Below are 8,053 nucleotides of genomic sequence, written 5' to 3' on the forward strand. Positions count from 1 at the left end.
GGAGTCACCATATCCATCGTGTAAGCTAATACCTAACTCTATCAAATTTAGGTATGAATTCCCCAGTCACCTTGGATACCCTGTAAAGTTTTAGGCTTAGCAATTTAACATCAAGAGAAACCCTTAAGCTCTTTGCCCTTCCTTACCTTATCTGGAGAGCCTCCAGCAACCCTCAGGTCAACAGGAGGAGGATGTTTGAAAAGCAGAGGCACTCCTCTCTAACACACACCAATCCTACTCCACCCTCCACCCCCAGCACCAAAGGTCAGTTTTGGGGCTTCCCAAATGTTCCTTCTTCAACCCCAAGGCTACCAAACACTTTGTCTTTGAGCCTGTACACTAACTCAATAACAGGCACTGCAAAAAGCTTGAAAAGCTTTCCATGAGACATCAAGACTCATCACAAGCACTCATGGTCTGGAGGCGTCAGCAGGAACACACTGGAGGCAAGTAGACAGCAGGATGCCCATTTCCCACTGCTTCGTGCTAGTCCCTTCATCAGCACCTGTAGTGAGGGTCTGCCAAAAGGCTCCAACATGCTGCTGCACGCAGGTCTCTCTGGTCACGTGCCACAGATGCCGCCTTCCCTCCCTGGTACCATCTTTTCACCCCACTATGCTTCTGCTGTCAGCTCATCATGGCTCATGAGTGTTGATGGAAGGAGCGTTCCCCAGGGCCTTCCTGCACAGCAGGCACAGGGGCAGGGGGCATTGCTGACAGCAGCTGTCTTGCAGGGAAGACAGGGCTTTAGCTATGGGGAAAGGCACTGTAGGGGTTCCCAAGGTGTATGGGACAGCACAAGAGGGGCCCCTCACTCTACGTGAAGCAGGGCAGGGGGGCATGGGGCAAAACATCACCTGTGGAGGACTAGCACATGTCGCAGGAAGGGATGGGTGGCTGCTTCTCTCCTACATCGCCACCTACATCACAACTCCAGGAACAAGCAATGTAACTTCCCTCCCTGATGTGGGTGGTCTTGCAGTCCAGGGCAGAAGGACAGGAAGACACAATGGCCTGATCCTGAAGAGTTTCTTTTTTCCCTCCTCTGGTGAGCAGAGGAAGAGAGAAGGACTTGCTGAATGCCCTCACCTCAATGTCACGGGCCACATGCCATGCAAACTCACAAGCAGTGACTGTGCAACTCCGCCAACACTGATTAGTACATCCGAAATGGAGCTGGGAGGCACAAAGAGATGGTCTCGGGTCAGAAGTGAGCGGTTACAACTCCTTGGGCATCGGTCACACATCACCCACCTCTTGGAGCCATGGAAGGTGTCGCAGGGGCTTGCTGGGAGAGACATCAAGTCTCCTGTTCAGGACAAAGGCATGTGGGTGACTTTGGGTGGCTTTGTCACATGCAAAGGACGGTCCCCTCCAGGTGACCATTTCAGTGGGACACCCCCTCTCAGCCCCTCAAAAGAATGCAAGAGCACCACAGCCTTTCAGCCACCCCTTTACCCTGTATGGGATCACATTTGCTAATGCAGCCTACTGTTGTACCCAGGGATGTTTTAGTCAAAGTATTCCCAGCAGGTTGAGAGAGTTCATCCTTCCCCTTTGTTCAGCAGTCATGAGGCCACACCGGGAATACTGTGTCCAGTTCTGGGCTCCTCAGTGCAAGAGAGACATGGACATACTAGAGGGAGTCAAATGAAAGGACACACAGATGATTAAGGGACTGGAGAGTCGCCCATATGAGGAAAGACTGAGAGCTGAGAAGAGCAGGCCTGGGAGCAGGAGCGCTTACTAATGTATTTAAATACCCAAAGGGAAGATTCAAGAAGGAAGGAGTTAGGCTCTTTTCAGTGCTGCCCATAAAGGGACCAGAGGCAATGGACACAAAAGAACCACAGAAAGCTCCATTTCAACATCAGGAAACACTTTTCTACTGTGAGGGTCACCACGCACTGGAACACGTTGCCCAGGGAGATTATGGAGTTTCCATCCTTACAGATATCCAAAATCCATTTGGACCTAGAGCAACTGGCTCTAGCGTGACCTCCTCGAGCAGGAGTTCGACCTGGTGATGTCCAGAAGGCCCTTCCAACCTCACTTATGCTGTGATTCTGTGATTTCTCACTGAGCAGCTTGGCTGGGCATCCCAGGAGGGAAGGAACACAAGGAGACATCAAGCTACAATGCAGCATAAATTTTATTGAGTCTAAAGAGAGAAACCAAGCAGTGCATGCTGGGAGGGACCCTGTCCAGGCTGCTACAAGGGCACCTGATAGTCAGGCACCCCTTCACAGCCATGGGACATGCATCTTCCTCCACACACATGGGGAGATGGGGATAGACAGGGCCCCTCTCCACCTCCTTCAGGATGAACCCATGGCACAGGACAGCAGGAGACAACAGGGACTCATGATGCGGAGAAGAAAGCAGGAGAAGCAGAAGACATCAGCTGGCCATGTTTCCAGTCAGCACAGGCTGGCACCTTGCTTCCCTCCCTCCTGTGCAGGAGGGCACGAGGGTTCTCAGCCCATCTGGAAACTCTGGCCAGCAGCTCCATCCTCAGTCCGGCACCTGGCTTTGGGCTTCCTGATCGTTGGTCTCACTGGACATCCATCCCGGCTCTAGCAGGGCAGGCACCTCCTGCTGTAGTAGCGGCCACCAAGGCCAGAGAGGCCAAAGCCCCCAGAGTTGATGGGCACTCCCTCAGCACTCAGGATGTTGCCAACGGCAGCAGAGGTGGTGGATCCCACGGCGGTGTTCTGGGGGAAGGAGCTGAGGATGGGTCCGGGCAGGGTCACCACCACGGGAGACGGTTCAATAATCACGCGGGAGTCCTGGCACTGCCTGACACAGGGCTCGTTGCAGCTGTTGGCAAGTGGGGTTGGGCCACAGGGACGGCACAGATCGTAGCAGGACATGGCTGTGGGTCGGAGGTACACCTGGGAGAGAGGGCAGGAAAAACACAGGCAGCATGTGAGGCACAGCCTGACAGGTGGCTCGGCAAGAGAAAAGGCACAGCCTGGGGAGCAGGGACAGCCTGCACAGGGACAAGAGAGGATTGGGAGCCTCGGTCCTACCCTTCACCTGTAAAGAGAGCCCGACACTTGTTCCCACTCCTCCACAGTGTGGCAAAGAGAACCGAGAGGCTGTGAGCAGGATCGGGGACCACAGCTCTCAGCACAAGCTTCAAAAAGGCAAAGACTCAGTTGAGGCCAGAAGACAGACAAAGCAGAAAGACAAGGAAAAGGTAAAGGTGGTTGCAGCTCACCTTGTTCACCAAGGAGGAGAAGGCAAGAGAAGTGGATGAGGGACCGTGCTGTGGCACTGGCTTTTATACTGGTCCAGACCGCCCCAGGCCCAGAGGCACCCTTTGCGCATGTAATGTGTTTACCAACAAGCTCATCTTGCATGCAAAGCAGCACAATTACAGAAATGGGGACACTGCTTATGTTCCCTGCAACGCTGCCTTTTCATTTCCCTGTCCATGACAGGCCCCTTCAGCCACACGGGCTCCTTTCAAGTGACAGTATTAGAGGCCAAAGCCTTTCCAGGGGAAATGACACGTCAGCACAGGCAGATGATGCAGCCAGCAATGAGGACTGTACCACCTCACCAGCTGTTACCATCTCTTTGTGCTCCAGGGCCTCACTTTAAGGCTTCTCGTAATGAACAGGGCATGTCTTCTGGCAACTCTGAAATACAAGGCCAGACTTAAAAACGCTTTTCTGTGACAGGAGTCACCATATCCATCGTGTAAGCTAATACCTAACTCTATCAAATTTAGGTATGAATTCCCCAGTCACCTTGGATACCCTGTAAAGTTTTAGGCTTAGCAATTTAACATCAAGAGAAACCCTTAAGCTCTTTGCCCTTCCTTACCTTATCTGGAGAGCCTCCAGCAACCCTCAGGTCAACAGGAGGAGGATGTTTGAAAAGCAGAGGCACTCCTCTCTAACACACACCAATCCTACTCCACCCTCCACCCCCAGCACCAAAGGTCAGTTTTGGGGCTTCCCAAATGTTCCTTCTTCAACCCCAAGGCTACCAAACACTTTGTCTTTGAGCCTGTACACTAACTCAATAACAGGCACTGCAAAAAGCTTGAAAAGCTTTCCATGAGACATCAAGACTCATCACAAGCACTCATGGTCTGGAGGCGTCAGCAGGAACACACTGGAGGCAAGTAGACAGCAGGATGCCCATTTCCCACTGCTTCGTGCTAGTCCCTTCATCAGCACCTGTAGTGAGGGTCTGCCAAAAGGCTCCAACATGCTGCTGCACGCAGGTCTCTCTGGTCACGTGCCACAGATGCCGCCTTCCCTCCCTGGTACCATCTTTTCACCCCACTATGCTTCTGCTGTCAGCTCATCATGGCTCATGAGTGTTGATGGAAGGAGCGTTCCCCAGGGCCTTCCTGCACAGCAGGCACAGGGGCAGGGGGCATTGCTGACAGCAGCTGTCTTGCAGGGAAGACAGGGCTTTAGCTATGGGGAAAGGCACTGTAGGGGTTCCCAAGGTGTATGGGACAGCACAAGAGGGGCCCCTCACTCTACGTGAAGCAGGGCAGGGGGGCATGGGGCAAAACATCACCTGTGGAGGACTAGCACATGTCGCAGGAAGGGATGGGTGGCTGCTTCTCTCCAACATCGCCACCTACATCACAACTCCAGGAACAAGCAATGTAACTTCCCTCCCTGATGTGGGTGGTCTTGCAGTCCAGGGCAGAAGGACAGGAAGACACAATGGCCTGATCCTGAAGAGTTTCTTTTTTCCCTCCTCTGGTGAGCAGAGGAAGAGAGAAGGACTTGCTGAATGCCCTCACCTCAATGTCATGGGCCACATGCCATGCAAACTCACAAGCAGTGACTGTGCAACTCCGCCAACACTGATTAGTACATCCGAAATGGAGCTGGGAGGCACAAAGAGATGGTCTCGGGTCAGAAGTGAGCGGTTACAACTCCTTGGGCATCGGTCACACATCACCCACCTCTTGGAGCCATGGAAGGTGTCGCAGGGGCTTGCTGGGAGAGACATCAAGTCTCCTGTTCAGGACAAAGGCATGTGGGTGACTTTGGGTGGCTTTGTCACATGCAAAGGACGGTCCCCTCCAGGTGACCATTTCAGTGGGACACCCCCTCTCAGCCCCTCAAAAGAATGCAAGAGCACCACAGCCTTTCAGCCACCCCTTTACCCTGTATGGGATCACATTTGCTAATGCAGCCTACTGTTGTACCCAGGGATGTTTTAGTCAAAGTATTCCCAGCAGGTTGAGAGAGTTCATCCTTCCCCTTTGTTCAGCAGTCATGAGGCCACACCGGGAATACTGTGTCCAGTTCTGGGCTCCTCAGTGCAAGAGAGACATGGACATACTAGAAGGAGTCAAATGAAAGGACACACAGATGATTAAGGGACTGGAGAGTCGCCCATATGAGGAAAGACTGAGAGCTGAGAAGAGCAGGCCTGGGAGCAGGAGCGCTTATTAATGTATTTAAATACCCAAAGGGAAGATTCAAGAAGGAAGGAGTTAGGCTCTTTTCAGTGCTGCCCATAAAGGGACCAGAGGCAATGGACACAAAAGAACCACAGAAAGCTCCATTTCAACATCAGGAAACACTTTTCTACTGTGAGGGTCACCACGCACTGGAACACGTTGCCCAGGGAGATTATGGAGTTTCCATCCTTACAGATATCCAAAATCCATTTGGACCTAGAGTAACTGGCTCTAGCGTGACCTCCTCGAGCAGGAGTTCGACCTGGTGATGTCCAGAAGGCCCTTCCAACCTCACTTATGCTGTGATTCTGTGATTTCTCACTGAGCAGCTTGGCTGGGCATCCCAGGAGGGAAGGAACACAAGGAGACATCAAGCTACAATGCAGCATAAATTTTATTGAGTCTAAAGAGAGAAACCAAGCAGTGCATGCTGGGAGGGACCCCGTCCAGGCTGCTACCATGGCACCTCACAGTCAGGCACCCCTTCACAGTCATGGGACATGCATCTTCCTCCACACACATGGGGAGATGGGGATAGACAGGGCCCCTCTCCACCTCCTTCAGGATGAACCCATGGCACAGGACAGCAGGAGACAACAGGGACTCATGATGTGGAGAAGAAAGCAGGAGAAGCAGAAGACATCAGCTGGCCATGTTTCCAGCCAGCACAGGCTGGCACCTTGCTTCCCTCCCTGCTTTGCAGGAGGGCACGAGGGTTCTCAGCCCATCTGGAAACTCTGGCCAGCAGCTCCATCCTCAGTCCGGCACCTGGCTTTGGGCTTCCTGATCGTTGGTCTCACTGGACATCCATCCCGGCTCTAGCAGGGCAGGCACCTCCTGCTGTAGTAGCGGCCACCAAGGCCAGAGAGGCCAAAGCCCCCAGAGTTGATGGGCACTCCCTCAGCACTCAGGATGTTGCCAACGGCAGCAGAGGTGGTGGATCCCACGGCGGTGTTCTGGGGGAAGGAGCTGAGGATGGGTCCGGGCAGGGTCACCACCACGGGAGACGGTTCAATAATCACGCGGGAGTCCTGGCACTGCCTGACACAGGGCTCGTTGCAGCTGTTGGCAAGTGGGGTTGGGCCACAGGGACGGCACAGATCGTAGCAGGACATGGCTGTGGGTCGGATGTACACCTGGGAGAGAGGGCAGGGAAAACACAGGCAGCATGTGAGGCACAGCCTGACAGGTGGCTCGGCAAGAGAAAAGGCACAGCCTGGGGAGCAGGGACAGCCTGCACAGGGACAAGAGAGGATTTGGAGCCTCGATCCTACCCTTCACCTGTAAAGAGAGCCCGACACTTGTTCCCACTCCTCCACAGTGTGGCAAAGAGAACCGAGAGGCTGTGAGCAGGATCGGGGACCACAGCTCTCAGCACAAGCTTCAAAAAGGCAAAGACTCAGTTGAGGCCAGAAGACAGACAAAGCAGAAAGACAAGGAAAAGGTAAAGGCGGTTGCAGCTCACCTTGTTCACCAAGGAGGAGAAGGCAAGAGAAGTGGATGAGGGACCGTGCTGTGGCACTGGCTTTTATACTGGTCCAGACCGCCCCAGGCCCAGAGGCACACTTTGCGCATGTAATGTGTTTACCAACAAGCTCATCTTGCATGCAAAGCAGCACAATTACAGAAATGGGGACACTGCTTATGTTCCCTGCAACGCTGCCTTTTCATTTCCCTGTTCATGACATGCCCCTTCAGCCACACGGGCTCCTTTCAAGTGACAGTATTAGAGGCCAAAGCCTTTCCAGGGGAAATGACACGTCAGCACAGGCAGATGATGCAGCCAGCAATGAGGATTGTCCCACCTCACCAGTTAATGCCAGTCTCTTGCCTTCCAGGTCCTCACATTAAAGTGTTACTTGATGAATGGGGAGGTCTCCACATAACCCTGAGGCTTCAGCTTGGACATCCACAGGCAAGGGTCGGCACCATCAGTCGCTCTCTCTCATGCTCTGCTCACTCACACTGTATTAGGCATCACCTTTCCAGCCAGGGCACTTCTGCCTTGGGTTTTACTTTAGACTCTCTCTCTGAGACTGAGCTTTGATCTCGGTGGAAATTTGCCTGACTCTTTTGCCATCTTCCTTCCCTCCTCCATCCCCACCTGCCTTAAGCAGCAGACTACCAGTGGTTAAGAATGAAGGCTATTCCCCTCCCAGCACCCTTTGCTGGAGGCCTCAGGCAAAGTTGGAGCCACTCCAGTGACCAAGACACATGCTGACCAACCCATACACATCCTCCTTCCTGCCTGTGTCTTTGGCACAACTTCTGCTTTGGCCCTCCAGCCTGCTGGCACACCAGGCATGAGCAGGTACTCAGCAGGATTCACACAGGACACCCAACCTTGCTCAGCAGCAAGCAGGGCCCATCAGTCTTTGCAAGGAGAGTCAGAGGAACATGCCACAAGAGGTGCCTCCTACTCTCCCTGAAGCAGGACCAGCGCAGCAGGACCAAAGCAATGCCCGTGGAGGGCAAGGGCATGGGAAGGAGGGACTGAGAACAGAGCTGGTGGGGTACCACTCCCTCAGTCTCCTCCGTCTGAGGCCTGGTTGGAGGGACAAAAGGATTACTGCTTGGCACCTCCACAGGCACAGCCTGCACAGCAGC

At 53.6% G+C, this 8,053-nt stretch overlaps 2 pseudogenes; both read right to left on the reverse strand.

Moving 5' to 3' along the window:
- Positions 1-2,576: 2,576 nt before the first annotated feature.
- On the reverse strand, positions 2,577-3,333 carry LOC141936226 (feather beta keratin-like; annotated as a pseudogene).
- A 2,931-nt stretch (positions 3,334-6,264) lies between these two features.
- Positions 6,265-7,021, reverse strand: LOC141936234 (feather beta keratin-like; annotated as a pseudogene).
- Between the last annotated feature and the right edge of the window lie 1,032 nt (positions 7,022-8,053).

The sequence above is a fragment of the Strix uralensis genome, chromosome 32, assembly GCF_047716275.1.
Source record: "Strix uralensis isolate ZFMK-TIS-50842 chromosome 32, bStrUra1, whole genome shotgun sequence".
NCBI classification, from domain to species: Eukaryota; Metazoa; Chordata; class Aves; order Strigiformes; family Strigidae; genus Strix; species Strix uralensis.